Below are 17,304 nucleotides of genomic sequence, written 5' to 3' on the forward strand. Positions count from 1 at the left end.
TCCCAGCTTGATAAATGTCACGGCTGAAACCGAGCGTCATTTAAATAACACGCCCTTAAATTTTCTCAAAACGCCCCGATTTTACGACATGAAGACGAACCAGAATACGACCAAAGACATGAAAAGCCAATAAGAAACATGCCCCGCTCGCCTCGCACACACGCACACGCACACGCACACGCCTCTCTCTCGCTCGCTCGCTCGCTCTCGCTCTCTCTCGCTCTCTCTCTCTCTCTCCCTGCGGTACATGAGACTCGGGCGGAATGCAGTGATTCCGTGCCGCCACGTTAATATTGGACTGTCGGGTTTATATCCTTAACCCAGCCAGGTTGTAGTCTTCATAACTCTCTATGACATAACGCCATAACATAGGACAACAAGCTACTGTAAGTTTGTAGTCCATGAAATGATCGTCGGGAGTCCCGAAAATGCGCTCGCATGAAGCGCTGTATATTTTGAAAATAGCAGATCTACAAGCTCACAACGCGTCGCTGGCTTGTGAGCTTGTAGATATGCTATTTTCAATACAGACAGATCTACAATCTTATCTGAATGACTGTTAAAGCAGTTTGTTTAAATTACTTTAGAAAATGTTATATTTTCAAAGGGATTATTTATTAGTGTATATATACATTTTGGAGTGGATATATGTGTCCAGATGCCTGTCAGACCGTCAAACAATGCTGCTCCGCAGGTCTAGGATGGAATAAACGGGTGCAGCCAACGTCAACAACTGGTCTCGACCAGACGTGAGATCTCAGCGTACCGTAGGATAAAGCCCACGTCAGGATATATTGATAAATGCCGAAAAGTGCGGTGATTACGCCGTACGCCCATTATTTGGTCTACACCGCGTTGATAAATGAGGGCCAGTGTCGTCTCATATGACTTTACTTTAACCTTGCTTCTTTCTCTTTTCTATACCCTTGTGACTGTTTTCTTAAAACTGCAAAACGTTGGAAGCTTGTACAAAAAAAAATCGACCTACTCTTTTACACCTGTAACCTTGTGATATGTGATAATAAAGTTAAAGTTGAGTTGAAGTTCAGCTACAGTACATGCCATAATATGCAACTTAAACAATACATGGAATTGTATTTAGAATTGTATTAGCATACATGTTATGATTTATGTATGGACCAGTTTCTCGACCTTATTTGGACCAAATTGACCAATAGCATAAATCGAACAATCTTCAAGGACCACCCCACCTCCCCACAACAATATATACACTACAGTATATTTAATATATAACAAAGGCACGATATATATATTTTATTTTCATTCGAAAACTTTTCCCCATGGACCACCTGTGGACCAATAGTTTAGAAACAGTTATGTAGACAGTAATTGTTTGTAAAATGAATTATATATTATTATATATTATATTATATATACTATTAATTAAATGATTTGCACCCTACAGCAGCCTTATGCTTACAAGATTGTGTTCCTCATGCATACTTTAAAGATTTTAACGCATACTTTAAAGATTTTAACAGTGCAATCTAATCCCCCTCCTAAAACCAAAAAGTTTGAAATTACTGTTACCCAAAAATGAAATTACCATGAAAGCACAATTTATTTTTAAACATGACACATGCTTGATATTTCATATTGAATCAAAATTAAAAACAATATCAAATTATCTAAAATGGAAAAAATCCACAGTGGGTAATGCAATACCAAAAATGAAAATGGCATTGCAGAAACGAATCTCACACTTATAATGAGAGTCGTACAGTCTCAATACCCCCGCCATGGAGGTAATGATTTGATTTCATCCCTTTAGAACAATTGAAGAACTTGGTAACCTTCATTCTGACTGGACAAACTGGAATTGCTTTGTAGTGAAAGACACCCTGAAAAGTCATATAGGTGTTTTCAGTTCCTCTGGCTGATTGCCTGACGCCAGGCCGAAGGCGTGACCGAGACTATGATTTTTTTGTTATTGTAATTAATCATTGCCTGCACACACTGATCACCTTTCATATCAGGATCTTGTAATACCAACTTGTCTCAAAAGCTAGCTGAACCAACTTTAATGGAAGTCTTATTATGTAACCAAAGTTGTTCAGAGACAGATGAAGACCACTGCATGTCACAAATCCATCTTATCTTTTACTTCGGACTTCATCACAAATGGAGTGACCAATGGAGTGGATCAGCCAAAAGATCGGGTCGCGGGTGGTGGTTAATAGGTCCGAGTTTGTGCCCCCCACAATTCCATCTCCGCCCTTGAAACAAACAAACACTCACCTTCTATCATGTATAAACATGACCCACGTGTGTCTGTGTAAAACTCGTCACCACGCACTACGCAAGCAGACACTAAGGCGGGCATGGAACTCACCAAAGCTTGTTCACTGCTAGTTCCTGCAAAGCCATGCCCCATTCAGAAAGGTCAAAGATGGAGTATCATGTCACTAGCACGACTGAGCAGGGACGCAGGGAATCTTGGGTAATGAAGGCAAAGACGTTGGCTGCCATGTTATTTGCGTCCAAACAAGTGGCCACTGATGCCCGAAACTATAGTGCGACTTTAGTATAATCAATACTTTCTTTCTTTTTCCTATTCAGGGAAGCCCATTGAGAGCAAGCTCTCTTTTTCAAGGACGCCCTGATAACAATACATACATAATGAGAAACAATAACAAACATGTGAATCACATTACAATGTCACAGATGCAAATAAACATAGTGTTACATGAAACAGGTGCAGTCACTATGTAGTGTGCCCTCAAGAAGCACCCTGAATGTCTCTTTTGAGACCAATCGCACCAGTTTCAGAGAGTCCTGAAGTTTGTTCCATTTGTGTGGAGCATAATACATGAAAGCAGCTCACTGCTCTTAAGTGGACTGTTCACTGCTCTTAAGTGGACTGTTCACTGCTCACTGCTCTTAAGTGGACTGGTATATCTAATGTGTGTTTGTGAACGTGTTGAATGTCCAGTAACCTTTGGTTCCAAAAGCGAGGATAGGTATAAAGGAAGTTTACCACACAAGGCCTTATAAATAAATGAAATACAATGTTGCTCTCTACGAACTGCAAGAGATGGCCAACCCACTTTATCATATAAGATACAGTGATGGGTGAGATAATCATCGCCAGTAATAAAACGCAAAGCACTGTGGTAGACAGCTTCCAGAGGCTTCAGTGTGGAGAGTGAAGCATGCATATACAGTATATCCCCATAGTCAAATACAGACATTATTACAGATTGAACAATACACTGTAAAAATTGAGGCTTTGGATCAAAGTAAAAAAAATTGCTTCAACTTGTTACAAGTAAATATTTTACTTTTTCTCAACTTGAAAATGACCCTTCTCCAAAGCAAATATATCCACTTACTTTAAATTAAATAAGTTATTACAGCCAATGAATATTTTTTATTATAAATAAATCAAATGTTTTAATTAAAGCAATGTACTCTTTTTACATGAATTAGTTTTTTCACTTTGGTTTAAGCTTAAATCTTAAGTTACCGTAAGTTAAGAAACTCCTTCCAACCAATGAACATTTTTAATTTGAACCAAACCATAAATTCTCTTTGAATGAACCTGTATTTTCACTTTTATTTAAGCTTATATTTTAAGTAACTACAAAGCAAAATTATGTATAAAACAAAGTATTTTTTTTCACTTTAACAAAACCTAATGCGTTTATGTCAACCTGTTACAAGTAAACTAATTACTTTACTCCAAGTTGAAAATGACACTTGAAATTACGAAGAGACACAAATTTATATTCAACATTTATTATGGCGTCTTCCTGAGAACAAATACCATGAATACAAAAATCGGAATTATTTTAACAAAGTGCCATGTGCATGTGCACGATATACATTCACTTCTGAGCCTGGAAAACCCAAAAAATCTCAGATCCAATAAAACAAAGTGCCACGAGCATGTGCACGATACATTCAAATCAAATCTCAGATCCAATAAAACAACACTAGCACACAAAGACAGAGAGACTGAGAGAAAGTGAGGTAGAGGCAGAGAGACGGGGTGAGATGAAGAGAGGCAAAGAGATAAAGAAATCATTTGAGGCAAAAGTGCTTTGGTAAAATATTAGCCCTAAACATGGCAACAGTACATTTTCTAAGTGGCAAAGTCATACAGTGCTAGATTAAGACAATACAAAAATATTACACCAAAATCCACATGTCTGTAATTTAACATACAATATCTGCAGTGATAAGACACATTTCAAAGAAAACATTCACAATTGTCATGAGGTCCAGGCAAGGTATTTTACACCTTCACAAATTGCCTGCCAATAACATGACTGGCGGACCATTTTGAACAAATCTTTGCCATTTGCTAGCTGCCAATGGAGTGTTACCTCTTCCTTAAAATAGCAGAGCCTTAAGGCTATATTAGACTAACCCAGTCTGTCTCACAATCAGTCAGTCAGTAATCCTATCAATCTGTAACAGTAAACAGTCTCAGAAAATATTGGGAAGAAAAAAAAGCTTGTAAACAGGGACTGAAACCAACAAATACTGTAGCTCCTGCAAGAAGTCATCAACAGCCACACCAGAGACAAGAAAATCATGCTCCAACTTAACACATTTGTTGTATGTACAGTATATAGCAACATACATTTGTTGTAATGTTTGAAGTTTTTCAGAAAACTTCGGTCAGGATTTAGAATCGGCCTCAGGTCTAAATGGGTTAAATAAACTGAGGCAAATTTACACAACAGAACAGGACACATCTTCAACAATTTGCATTTCATGGACAGAAGCACTTGACTCATCATCTGAAATAATCTCCTGCAATTCATTGCTTGAATCTTGAGATGGAAACTCTAAGCAATGCCAGGCTTTAAATTAAATCATTTATAGAAGATGCCTTGTGGTTTCTGGACTTCTGAATAAATATTTGTCTTGTATGGGCACCCTTGAAAAATACATGTAACAGTTTCAAAATTTAGCAGATGCTGTCCAATGTGACGCAAGTAGTCTTTCAAAGTTGTGCTTTGTTTGTATGCACACAAAAGGCATGTAAAAGTTGTCAGTTCAGCCTTTTCAGTGGCAAGTTGAGGGTGGCTCCTTGACAAATGACCCTTAAGGGCATTCCAGGTCTTAAACGAACAAGGGCAGGTTACATATGTGCATGGGTAGGCATGACAGTAGTATAGTAGGGTAAGGTTCTAATACCCATTTCTACCGCTAGGGTATGGTATGAAGCCCCTAGGGATACATACAGTATATGGTGCTCCTCGCAAGGGCTTTGTTCACACCTAAGGTGTTTGAGCTATTGTTTTCCCGGCCCACAGCTGCAACCAGGCCTGGAACCCTAAAATAGCCTAGTCTCTAGAAGTAACCAAATGGACCCATGGGTCTTTAATCATTTATGCTCTCAAGAGTTAAATTATTGTCAAAAATCGGCATTACTTAATTAAAGAATTGTTATTTTGATCAATGTTTGCCTATTATCACTCCTATTGGTACCAAGTCTCCATCATTTACATTATTGTAGCTAAGGACCCCCTGGTACCCCCTCACTGATTTACATGGTGTTTCTAAAGGGTTAGGGTTTAGGGTTAGGGCCTGCATACAATAAATGTATTGTTCATTAATATTATATATTACGGTTGACCGAGTATCTGCCATTATGGCATTAACCACTTCAGGCCCTTATACATTCAGACCATCTGAAAAATAGCTTATCTACAAGGTTTAGTGGTTAGTGGTTAGGGGATCGTAAAATAGTGGTCCACTGGTAGTGGCTAACGGGGGATGGTAACATATGGTGATTTTGGGGATCTATCTATCTATCTGTCTATCTATCTGTCTATCTGTCTATCGGTCTATCGGACTGTCTATCTGTCTATCGGACTGTCTATCGGACTGTCTATCTGTCTATCGGACTGTCTATCTGTCTATCGGACTGTCTATCGGACTGTCTATCTGTCTATCGGACTGTCTATCGGACTGTCTATCGGACTGTCCTTGACAGACAGACAGACAGATCCCCAAAATCACCATATGTTACCATCACCACTGATGACCATTATCCATCCCATCTCCCTTTACCCAATTTTACCAAGAGAGACAGAGAGGGGGGCAGGGAGGGAGGGAGGGAGAAAGGGGGAGAGAGAAAAGAGGGAGGGAGGGAGAGAAAGGGGGAGAGAGAGAAAAGAGGGAGGGAGGGAGAGAGGGAGACATTTCGACAGGTGTCAAAACTGACACGCTGCAGCTGGGCTTTTGGAAAAAGACAGAGACCCAGAGATAGAGACAGAGGGAATTAGAATGATAAATGGGTCTTATTGCTAAACCAAGGATGAATTAAATAATGAAACAAATTAAATAATCAATCTGAAATTATTAATTATGGATTAATAATTATGGAATGTCAAAAATGACAAAATTCTACCTAGCGGTAGAAATGGGTATTAGAACCTTACCCTACTATACTACTCATGACGACGTCCAAAATGTCCATGATCGATTCTGTAATTCTTGAGAAGAATCTATCAAAGTTGTGCTTGTTTGTATTCACACAAAAGGCATGTCATTCTTTTACAAATAAAAACTAATTCAGGGACAGAATGTTTTAACCGATTTAGACCGGAGGTCGATTCTAATAGTGCCTTCTAAATCCTGTCCTGAAAAGTATAGTTACAAAGAGGGGTTCACGACCTAAATGGGTTAAACGAAGTGTGTGTGATTTGTAAGGCTCACATTTAACCTTGCTCCAAGCAAATAGTTTACACTCTTGCAAGGTTCTGTACCCTTTGGACATCTTTTTGCTCTCTGTCCATTTAAAATCTAAAGAACATTAAAAAAAAAAATCTGTCCCATTTTGGCTGAGGTTTTACAGGTTGGCTCAAAGGCTCCATCTCTATCCATATAATTCTTTTACAAATAAAAACAAAATTTAGGGACAATGTTTTAAACAGAATGTGTGATTTGTAAGGCTCACATTAACCTTGCTCCAAGTAAAGATGTGATTTATAAGGCTCACATATAACCTTTCTCCAAGTAAAGATGTGATTTTTAAGGCTCACATTAACCTTTCTCCAAATAAAGAGTTCACACAGGATCTTGCAGCTTTGCTGCAAGGTTCTGTACCCTTTTTGACATCTTTTTGCGCTCTATGTCCATGATGATTTTCTGAAAGGCCTCAAAACTATACTTGAGCCCTTCTGGATACTTTAAGTCCAGGGCATAGATAAGGCCAAACAGCATGGCACACGCAGAAGCAACTGAGGACAGCCCACTGAGTACCTCAACACCATCAATAATGATGCCAATTTCCACCGGTTCGCAGAGAGGACCTTGATTTTCACGCAGGACAAACACCCCCATGGTGGTGTTCGCAAGCTCCGTCTCAGCCTCATCCTTCTGGACCACCTGAAGACAGACAGACAAGGAGGGAGAAGCATTTGTCACAGTTCATCATCATAACCTTTATTTCAGCTGTGAGTACAGTTGAGGGGCAGGCCCTCATTTTCAATGTAGCCGAGATACAGAACACAGTAATCAACAGGAATAGACATTCACATACAGCAATAAAATACATGAATCAGAATACAGAAAGAACTCAAAAACTAAAATAGTCAAAGAACTAGAACAGATATATCAAATAAAGCAGTTACAATCCTGAACAAAAATTTTGGAAATCATTTCCCTGAAACTACCTAATGGAAGTGATTTGATTTTCAAGGACCTCTGGAGCTCATTCCAGGCAGATGGAGCACTGACAGAAAATGCTGTCTTGCCTAACACCGTCTGCGCAAAAGGAACCTTGAGCGTCAGGAGATCACTCGAGCGGGTCTGGTATGTAATAGGGTTCTGAACCAACAAAGAACAAATATAAGGGGGGAGCATTCCTGATATGGCTTTAAAAATAAATAGATACCAGTGCTTATCACGCCTCTCAGTTAAAGAGGATAAGCCTGCATTCCCGTATAGTGTACAGTGATGGGTACCATAGGTGTCACCAGAGACCCATCTTAGGGCAGAATGGTACACAGTGTCAAGGCGTTTTAAAATTGATGGAGCAGCAGTTCTATAAATAATGTCTCCATAGTCTAAAACCGAGAGAAAAGTGGCTTCAATGATTGTTTTCCTACTGGATGCAGGAAAGCATGATTTATTTCTATAGAGAAACCCAATTTCTTGTCTCAATTTGGAGACAAGGTTATCAATGTGAAATTTAAAACACAATTTCTCATCTAGCCAGATGCCCAGGTAATTGTATTCCGAGACCCTTTCCATTGTAGCACCACTTGAAGAGGTTATGACTATGTCACTAAGGTTGGTGGTTTTAACTCTAGTGAACAGCATGAATTTGGTTTTGCTTGCATTTAAAACCAGTCTAAGCTCAACCAGGGCAGCCTGGAGAGCATTAAAAGCAAGCTGCAGCTTCTTGGTGGCAAGATGAGCTGAGTCAGTGACACAGTATATGACCGTGTCATCTGCATAAAGGTGGGCCTTACAGTCATTAAGAGTAGCGATAATATTGTTAATATATAAAGTAAAAAGTACTGGGCCTAAGACGGAGCCCTGTGGGACGGCCACGGAGACTGGCCGAAACCCAGATTGAGAGCTTCCGGACTTCACAGCTTGATGTCTATGTTGTTAAGTAAGTTTGAAACAATTCCGAGGTTTCATTACTAAAACCTATGTTGTGTAATTTCAGTAGGAGTAGGTTGTGGTCTACGGTGTCAAAGGCCTTGGATAAGTCCCACTACAACCAATGATGTTGTTCCAAACTGAACCTTCAGTGAGAGTCACTCAAAGCGCTTAGGGTGTGAGACAGCTTTTAAAAGTGTAGTGGAAAGATTGGATTTGGTATAAATACATACCCCACCACATCTACCTGATCTGTCGGCTCTAAATACATTATGGTTTAAAAGAGCCACTTTAGAGTCCTTGATACTTTTTTTGAGCCACGTCTCACCTAACACCAGAATGTCCGGATTAGTCTGCTTAACAAGTAACACTAGACTCCTAATATTGTAGTGAATAATCCCCAGCCCTTTCCGATTCTTAAATGTCAATTTGGAAAATGCTGTGTCAGAATTTGGAGTAGGAATGAAGTCATCAACAAGTCATCAACAGTATGTATTACTGGGAGTGGGAGATTGTCTGGTAGTAATATGCACAGGTATGGACCATAGACTGTATAAATGAGATGGACAAAGCCACTCCACTGCTTTCTACAGACCGAAAATGAAGCCGATTGTTCCACGACTGTAGGTCCGCCATCTTTCAATATCGCGTCAGAATGAGACCAGACCATTATTGGTTGGGTAGCTTGTCAATCAAGAGCGGGGGCCGGGGGGCGGGGAATGAATGCTATTGGTTGTGTATCTTGACAATCAAATCATCCCGTCCCTCCCAGAGAATAGCCTTCTTTAGCGTCAATTTTAAAATAAATAGGACCATAATTTAGCAAAACGCATATCCTGATGATTGAAAGGAGACTTTAAACTAGCGACTGGAAGCATATAGAATTTATGACAATTTTTATTACAGTAAGAAAATCTAGTCTAAAGTTTGTCAAAAAACCCATTCACTTGCGTTAAAATAAATTCTTTCTGACACCGCAGGTCGGCGCAGGGTAAAACAGCGCCACTCTGACCATTTTGTCGGCCTCATCGTAAATATCTAAGACTTGCCCCTTGGTATGGACACAGGGCATGGTGTAATTTGTTTATGTAATAGACAGGGGGGTTTTGGGGCAACAGATATATGACACAAAGCGGCATGATCCACATGGCTAGAGCTAAAAACTGAAGAAGGGGTTAAAACAATTGGAACGCGTCGCGCTTCATATCATTCAGGAGAAGATGTTGGAGACTGGAAATGATAGGTTCAAACTTACGTCAAAGAGGGGAAGAAGAGCTGGAACTACGCCTTTCCTGCGGCGGCCTTTCCTGACAACAGTAGCCCAGGATAGGGGGCTAGGTGCGGATCCATCAACCGGGTCAGGCCGGATAGTAGTTGCGGCGGCGGACGAGGATTGCTGGCTACCTCCAGGCTCTGCTCTGGCCAGGCAGGTGTACAGTGCCGTCTTCCGGATCAGGAGCCCCTCGATTCGCAGCTCAATGGATCGCAGCTCACCTTCTAGTTCAGCTACCTCCAAAAGAGGTGCCATTGTTTCTGTTAAAATAAGAAGACCACAACCAGCGAACGGCCAAGAAACAGGTATAGAGCAGCAAGGAACTAGCTGTTGTAGGACAGCTGAATAGCCGGGAGAGAAACTTACACGCACGGGCTCCTTTCAGAGCCTGCAGCGTTGCAACAGCGTTTGAGACAGCGTTGATCCACTTCCAACCCGGACAGTATACTGGACTGGCAGGGGAGAAACTGACAGACTAACCTGTTCTCTGAGATAGATAACCGGACAAGACTGAGACTCACCTGTTCTCTCAGATAGATACAGTAGCCGGACTAGACTGACAGACTCACCTGTTCTCTGAGATAGATAGCCGGACAAGACTGAGACTCACCTGTTCTCTCAGATAGATAGCCGGACAAGACTGACAGACTCACCTGTTCTCTCAGATAGATAGACAAGATCGACTGACAGACTCACCTGTTCTCTGAGATAGATAGCCGGACTAGACTGAGACTCACCTGTTCTCTCAGATAGATAGCCGGACAAGACTGACGGACTCACCTGTTCTCTGAGATAGATAGCTGGACAAGACTGACAGACTCACCTGTTCTCTCAGATAGATAGCCGGACAAGACTGACAGACTCACCTGTTCTCTGAGATAGATAGCCGGACAAGACTGACAGACTCACCTGTTCTCTGAGATAGATAGCCGGACAAGACTGACAGACTCACCTGTTCTCTCAGATAGATAGACAAGATCGACTGACAGACTCACCTGTTCTTTCAGATAGATAGCTTAGCAATTAAAGTGACAATCTAACCGGTCTAAACTGGGTTAAAAGATGGCAGTACTTAACTGCCTTACCAGGAACTCTTTGATCAGGCAGCTCACATCTTCACCCAGGTACATGATGAGGCACTTGAGGAGACACTCTCTTCGGACGTTTATTTCCAGACTCTAGAACAGATGTTTGAAAACATTTAATACCTTTAAATACAACTTAACATTACCGACCTAATGGAAATCAAATTATCCACATGTATTTCATACCTGATCCATAACTTGAAGTGTATCCTTTCTTTTTTCACGGATAGCTCCTCCTTTGCTCCGGATAATCTGAAGCAGATCACCGCTCTGTTTATCCAGAGATGCCATAAATCTTGCTTGGAGAGGTACTGTGGTGATGCGTTGGAATTCTGCACCTACCTGAAATACACAACAGATTTCATGTTAGATATATGAAGGCAGGCAGGTAGGGGTAGGAGAAAAATGCAGGTGGTGAGGTAGAGACAGCTAGGGAGAGAGGGATGACAGAGGGACACGATCTGGCAGAATCAACTTCCTTCTATCCTCATCACTCAATTGAACCAACAGCTTCGCAGTCTTGTTTTGGGCCATGGTCAACAGAATCTGAGTTGGAGAAAAAGCGAATAAAATTAGTAATATTACGGATAACTATTCATTCATACATTGATTGTTCAGTAACAGGGATCTCCTCATCTCTCCAGTAAACAGAAAATATGTTCTCAAGTCAAGATAACAATTTACCCAATCAGGAAAATAACTACCGTAATACAGGACACATGATAAACAAGTGAAATTAGCAGTTTAACACATTTCAAACTGGAACACAAGTTGATAAATGAGCTTTGTGGTGCTCTCATGATTAGATGACATTTGTAACCCATAGACTAGGCAGGATTTCAGAAAATGTGCTTATTTAAAGTGCTGAGGGCAAATCGTGTTAATTTATGGCACACATGTTTTTAGGGGTATTAAGGTGTGCTGAATCCAAATTTGCTGTGTGCCAAGCTCAAAAATGTCCGCTAAGCCCTCAAAATGGACTATTTAAAGATGGCGGCCGCCACTATGCTGGAATATATTACAACGCATCTTTTTGACTAAACAAGGTAGAAACTTGATTGATTTTCTTTTTTGTAGGTTTTCGTTTATGGGGAATTCAATTAAATATTTTGATTTGAAATTAAGTGCGAGGAAACTGCTTAAAACTCATATATATATATTGTGAAAATTGTCATTTATTGGTGACTATTTATCCAACCAACTTTATCCGATAACTTATGTTCCCAATAATTATGTACATAAATGTGTCATTATATAAAGGTAACCAACTCCATAATACTTGTGAAGAAACTGCTTTAAAAGCATATTGCAAGCCTGTGGTATAAAGTGATGGCCTAACTCAAATATCAGCCACAAACACCTTGCTCAGCGGACCAAAGTACAGAATGGCTAAATGCTACAGGAAAGAAGAGTGGAGGCTTAGTAGGTATTACCAGAATAGGGTCTGCACTGAGTAGATGGACATTGTCATATAATCTGAGGACAGACATAGTTTCTGGATCTGGATCACCGGCCCCAGTGAGACCACCGGTTTGAACTTCAATTAGAGCTCTATCCACTGCTCTGTCTGAGTTGCTCCTGCCTTTCTCTGCATCTCCAGTCTCCCTAGAGTGGATATGAAGCAAGGTAGGGTGTCGTGAAGCCACATGTATTGCAAAACAGACGTTCCCTGCAGTCTCTGCTGATGTGCCCAGTGCACAAGCATCCAAAGCAGACTCCATTCTTCTTCAGGAACTCCATCTTCTCACTGTGAGCTCTCCTCTCCAATAGAGTGCACGACTCCAGTGTGTGTCTACCCTTATTGCAAAAAAGGCAAGTCTTCTCATATCCATCCTCTCGGTTCTCCCACTGAGCGTCTCTTTCAACTGTAGTTAACGTGGCAAAACTACTCCCTCTAGCCTGAAGATAAGGCACAGGTTTAGCTCTGCCGCTTTCCTTGGAAGGAGCATCTTGTATGTCTCCGAATATGGGGTCTGTAGCAATTCTCACTTGACGCTCAATAAAAGTCACAATATCGGCAAATATAGCTCGTTTGCGGTGCTTTTCCTGGATGTTACATGCTTCTGTTCGCCACGTGTCTCTTAACTTGTAGGGCAACTTCTTGATCACAGAGAGCATATTTGCAGATATATTCAAGTCACTTAGGTTATACACGTCTTTCATGGCATTGCAGCATCCGCGTAAGAATAGGCTGTATGCTTGTAAGGCTTTCCCATCCTCCGACTTAATTGCTGGCCATGAGAAGATTTTATCCATGTAAGCGGATGCTATGACGTGCTCATTTCCGAAGTGTTCCTGGAGTAAAGCCTTTGCTGTAGCATATCCAGTGCCATCAGTCATGTGTTGACAACTTCTGACTAGCTCTTTAGGCTGGCCCCTGGTGTATTGCTCCAGGTAGTGCAGGCGGTCAACAGCATCGTCAGTCCTCCCTTCTATGGTCTGTTCAAATGACTGCATAAAACCATGGTACTGCAGAGAGTCAACATCAAATAGTTGAATGTCTCTTTTAGGTAGCGAAGCAATGCATCGCTGATGCACCAACATTGAAGTTATGTCGTTTTGTTTTTAGCCGCTTGCAGAGCTGCAGAGTTGATACCAATACTTTTGTACTTGTTTTACTCAAGTACATTTTGAATTCCGGACATTTATTGTAACAGAGTACTTTTACATTGCAGTATTTACACTTTCACTTAAATAAAACATTTGAGTACTTTTTTCCACCAATGCTTTATATTAGGCTTAGGCTAAATCAATTTATTTAGGTATGACAGGAATAGCTTTGGAGGCAGTATATTTTTTATTTACCCCTCTCTTACTAGGGAACATGGGGAGCTGCCTGTATTCAGTGTATTGTAAGGTAACTTAGTTTGTAAATGATTAGTAGCCTTAAAGCTACTATTTGAATACTATTATTATTTTGCCTATACTGTGTGGCTGGCTGTGCATCACTCTGATTGCGTCTTTCATTCATTCTGAAACTTGTTAATTGTCCATCACCTGACAACCATTAGCTGTCTTTTGTCATCTTCATTTCTTTATAGTTAAATGTTGTGCTGTTGACGACCATTAGGCTACCTGTATTGAAATACATTCAATGGTGTCCATGCATATTCTTTTTGTTGTTCATACATTTCTAAGTGAAACACTGTTGTTTTGACTTGGCCAAGGGTATAGGCTACATTATGAAGTAACTATTTCAGCTGGTGAAAATAGCAGATCTGTGAGATTGTAGATCAATTCTTTTTAATAATTAACCAGTTGAGGTACTTTTACTTTACTGGAGCATTTCCAATAATCAGTGATTTTACTTCTACTCAACTACATCTCACAGGCAAATATTGTACTTTTACTCCACCACAATTATTTGAAAACTTTAGTTACGTGTTACTTTGTAGATATACATTACATTATAAAAAATACATTTACCACTTTAGCCCTATTTTATACCTACAAGCAGTGAGTACACTTCTACTCAACTACATCTCACAGGCAAATATTGTACTTTTACTCCACCACAATTATTTGAAAACTTTAGTTACGTGTTAGGCCTACTTTGTAGATATACATTACATTATAAAACATACATTTACCACTTTAGCCCTATTTTATACATACAAGCTCACAACATGTTGTGAGCTTGTAGATCTGCTATTTTCAAACATTTTAATACTTTAACTTTTGGTACTTTAAGTACATTTTGATACCAATACTTTTGTACTTGTTTTACTCAAGTACATTTTGAATTCCGGACATTTATTGTAACAAAGTACTTTTACATTGCAGTATTTATACTTTCATTTAAATAAAACATTTGAGTACTTTTTCCACCAATGATTTATATTAGGCTTAGGCTAAATGAATTTATTTAGGTATGACAGGAATAGCTTTTTTTCCTCACCATTATTGATATTGTACACACACACACACACACACACACACACACACACACACTTTATATTGGTAGCCAACCAATGAACCTCTGTGGAGTTATTTTTGTTGCATTGGAATGGCTGAGATTTTATTTTAATGACAACTTTTACATTTTGTGATGCAGATTGGGCCACAAAAAGCCTGCCGCAAGCGGCTATATTATGACTTATGTCATTTCTTGTTTCATTATAGACATCATGTTGTTCTGTTCACTGCTGTTATTCCTATCGTCAGATTGTATATCTCTATACAGGGCCAATGGGGGCCCTGTAGCCTTTGATACTGTACTCTTGGTCTGTGTGAGTGCTGAGGGCTTCTGGAGATGTTTGGCTCTATCATGTTGCCTTTGCTTTGGCCTTGTGCCTCCAACATCTGCAGGTTGTCCTTTTCCATCCTTGTGTGGTATGAATGTTTCTGCATTAATGTTGAGGCCCTTTTCAAAGTAGGATTCCATTCCATTCAATTTCTGAGAAGCAGCACTCCGCACCCTTGAGCATTGCCGCCGCGGCTATGTCTGCTTCAAGCTGAAGTTGTTCCTTTAGTTTTCTTATGTGCTTCCTGTTCTTTTGTTCAAGCAACTTTTGCCGAGCCATTAAATCATCCATTTCAGCCTCGGCTTTAACACATGCAGATGCAATAGAGGAAACCTTTGATCTCATTGAAACATGAGTCTTGTTGCTAAGGTTTGATATGCTGTCATATGGTTGAACATCCTCCTGAGCATCATAAACATTATGTGACTGGGGCACAGTCATTTCCACATTTTCCAAATTTTCCACATCCCCATGTTCTCAATTTTCCTCCTCAGCAGCCTCATGCTGCTGGGGCCTTTCAGTAGGCCTGTTATGAGCCTCTAGCTGGGGTTGGCTTGGTGGTCCTCTGGCTACTGAGAACCAGGCGTTAACATCTTCAATGCATCCATCTTTATATTGATTGACCTTTGAGAACCAGTTATTTTGCTTTTCTTGTTCATCAAGTGGAATAATAGTCATTAAAGAATCATGCAGTGCATTGGCATTTTCAGACACTTTCATCAAGGCATCAAGTTGTGCTTTAACCAGTGAAACATTTTTCTCATCTTTCATGAGCTCTTTAATAGAGGTTATCAGAGCTTTTGTTTCCTCCACTTTCTTTTGGCGTTCCTTTTGGATTGATTCGATTTTATTTGCCAGGGCCTTTTCAGTGAGATTTATTCTCCTTTTTTTCCATGTCCTTTTTTCGAACATGTGAACCAACTTTTGTTCCACTCATTTTGAATAAACAACGAAATTACCACAGTCAGTGAGAATCCAATACAAAGCCACATAAACAGCCACAGCGATCGCAAAGAGAGCAGCCAGCCAGCGCACGTTAATTGTTTGTCACACACACAATACTTGGCCCGGCGGGCCGCGCACACACATCAGTGTATTGAAGTTCACCACAATGACAGTTTCCACTCAGCAGCAGAACCAGCTCAAACTGTTCCAAACGAACCAACATGGGTCAACAGCAGAACGAAAACGGCTCGGGTTACGTTACCGCTCGTCCTCCGTGATAGCTCCGTTCCGTTCCGTGGTGTGTGTGTGTGTGTGTGTGTGTGTGTGTGAGTGTGTGTCCGCGGCTCCGTGCGTGCCTGCGTGCGTGTCATTCCATTGTTTGTTTGTTTGCATGCGTTGCTCTCTTGCTCCGCGTCCAACGTGTGATTTTTCGTGTCCTTCCGTGGCTCCAATCCGTCTCCTTTGTTTTATTAAAGTTTAAAAGGCATTTCATTTAGCGACATCATGACATAGTGAACAGTAGGCTATACCGTGCGGTTAGCAAAGTTGGACTTCCCCCATTCACCCCCTCTCCATTTCATTGATAAAAACCGCAGGTGAACAGCTGACTTTACTACCACTGTCTGACTGACGTAGCACCAACACCACGTGACCTCTTTGTCAATGACATGATCAATGAATCAATTAAAAAACATAACAACCCATTATAGCTGCATATACCTGTCACCAACAGACCCCCTCTATATTGTATACAATTGTGTTTTAGATTAAACTTTTTTTTGTTTACTTGGTCTGCTCTTTTTTCCCTCTACACCTATACCTCTTTGCCAAAAATAGCCGATCTACAAGCTCAAAATGGACACATTTTGAATACATTAATGTTTTAAACACATACCTTTTGTAACCCCCCCACCCCCGCCCCCCTCAGATGGCCAAATATCCATTTGGGGGTCTGTGACAAGTAAAGATTGAGAACCACTAAGTCATTGAAAGTAGCCGTCATAGCTGAATGGATAGAGAGCCCACCTGCAAAGCAAAATGTCCAGGGTTTGATTTCCAGTTTCGGTAATGTGTCACCACTTTTATGAATTAGACACTGAAACCCTTAACTGTGAGCAGCAATCAACTGGATGAAACTGAATTTCTCCATTGGATCTATTAGGTC

This window comes from Gymnoscopelus microlampas (genome assembly GCF_963454915.1).
Source record: "Gymnoscopelus microlampas genome assembly, chromosome: 13".
NCBI classification, from domain to species: Eukaryota; Metazoa; Chordata; class Actinopteri; order Myctophiformes; family Myctophidae; genus Gymnoscopelus; species Gymnoscopelus microlampas.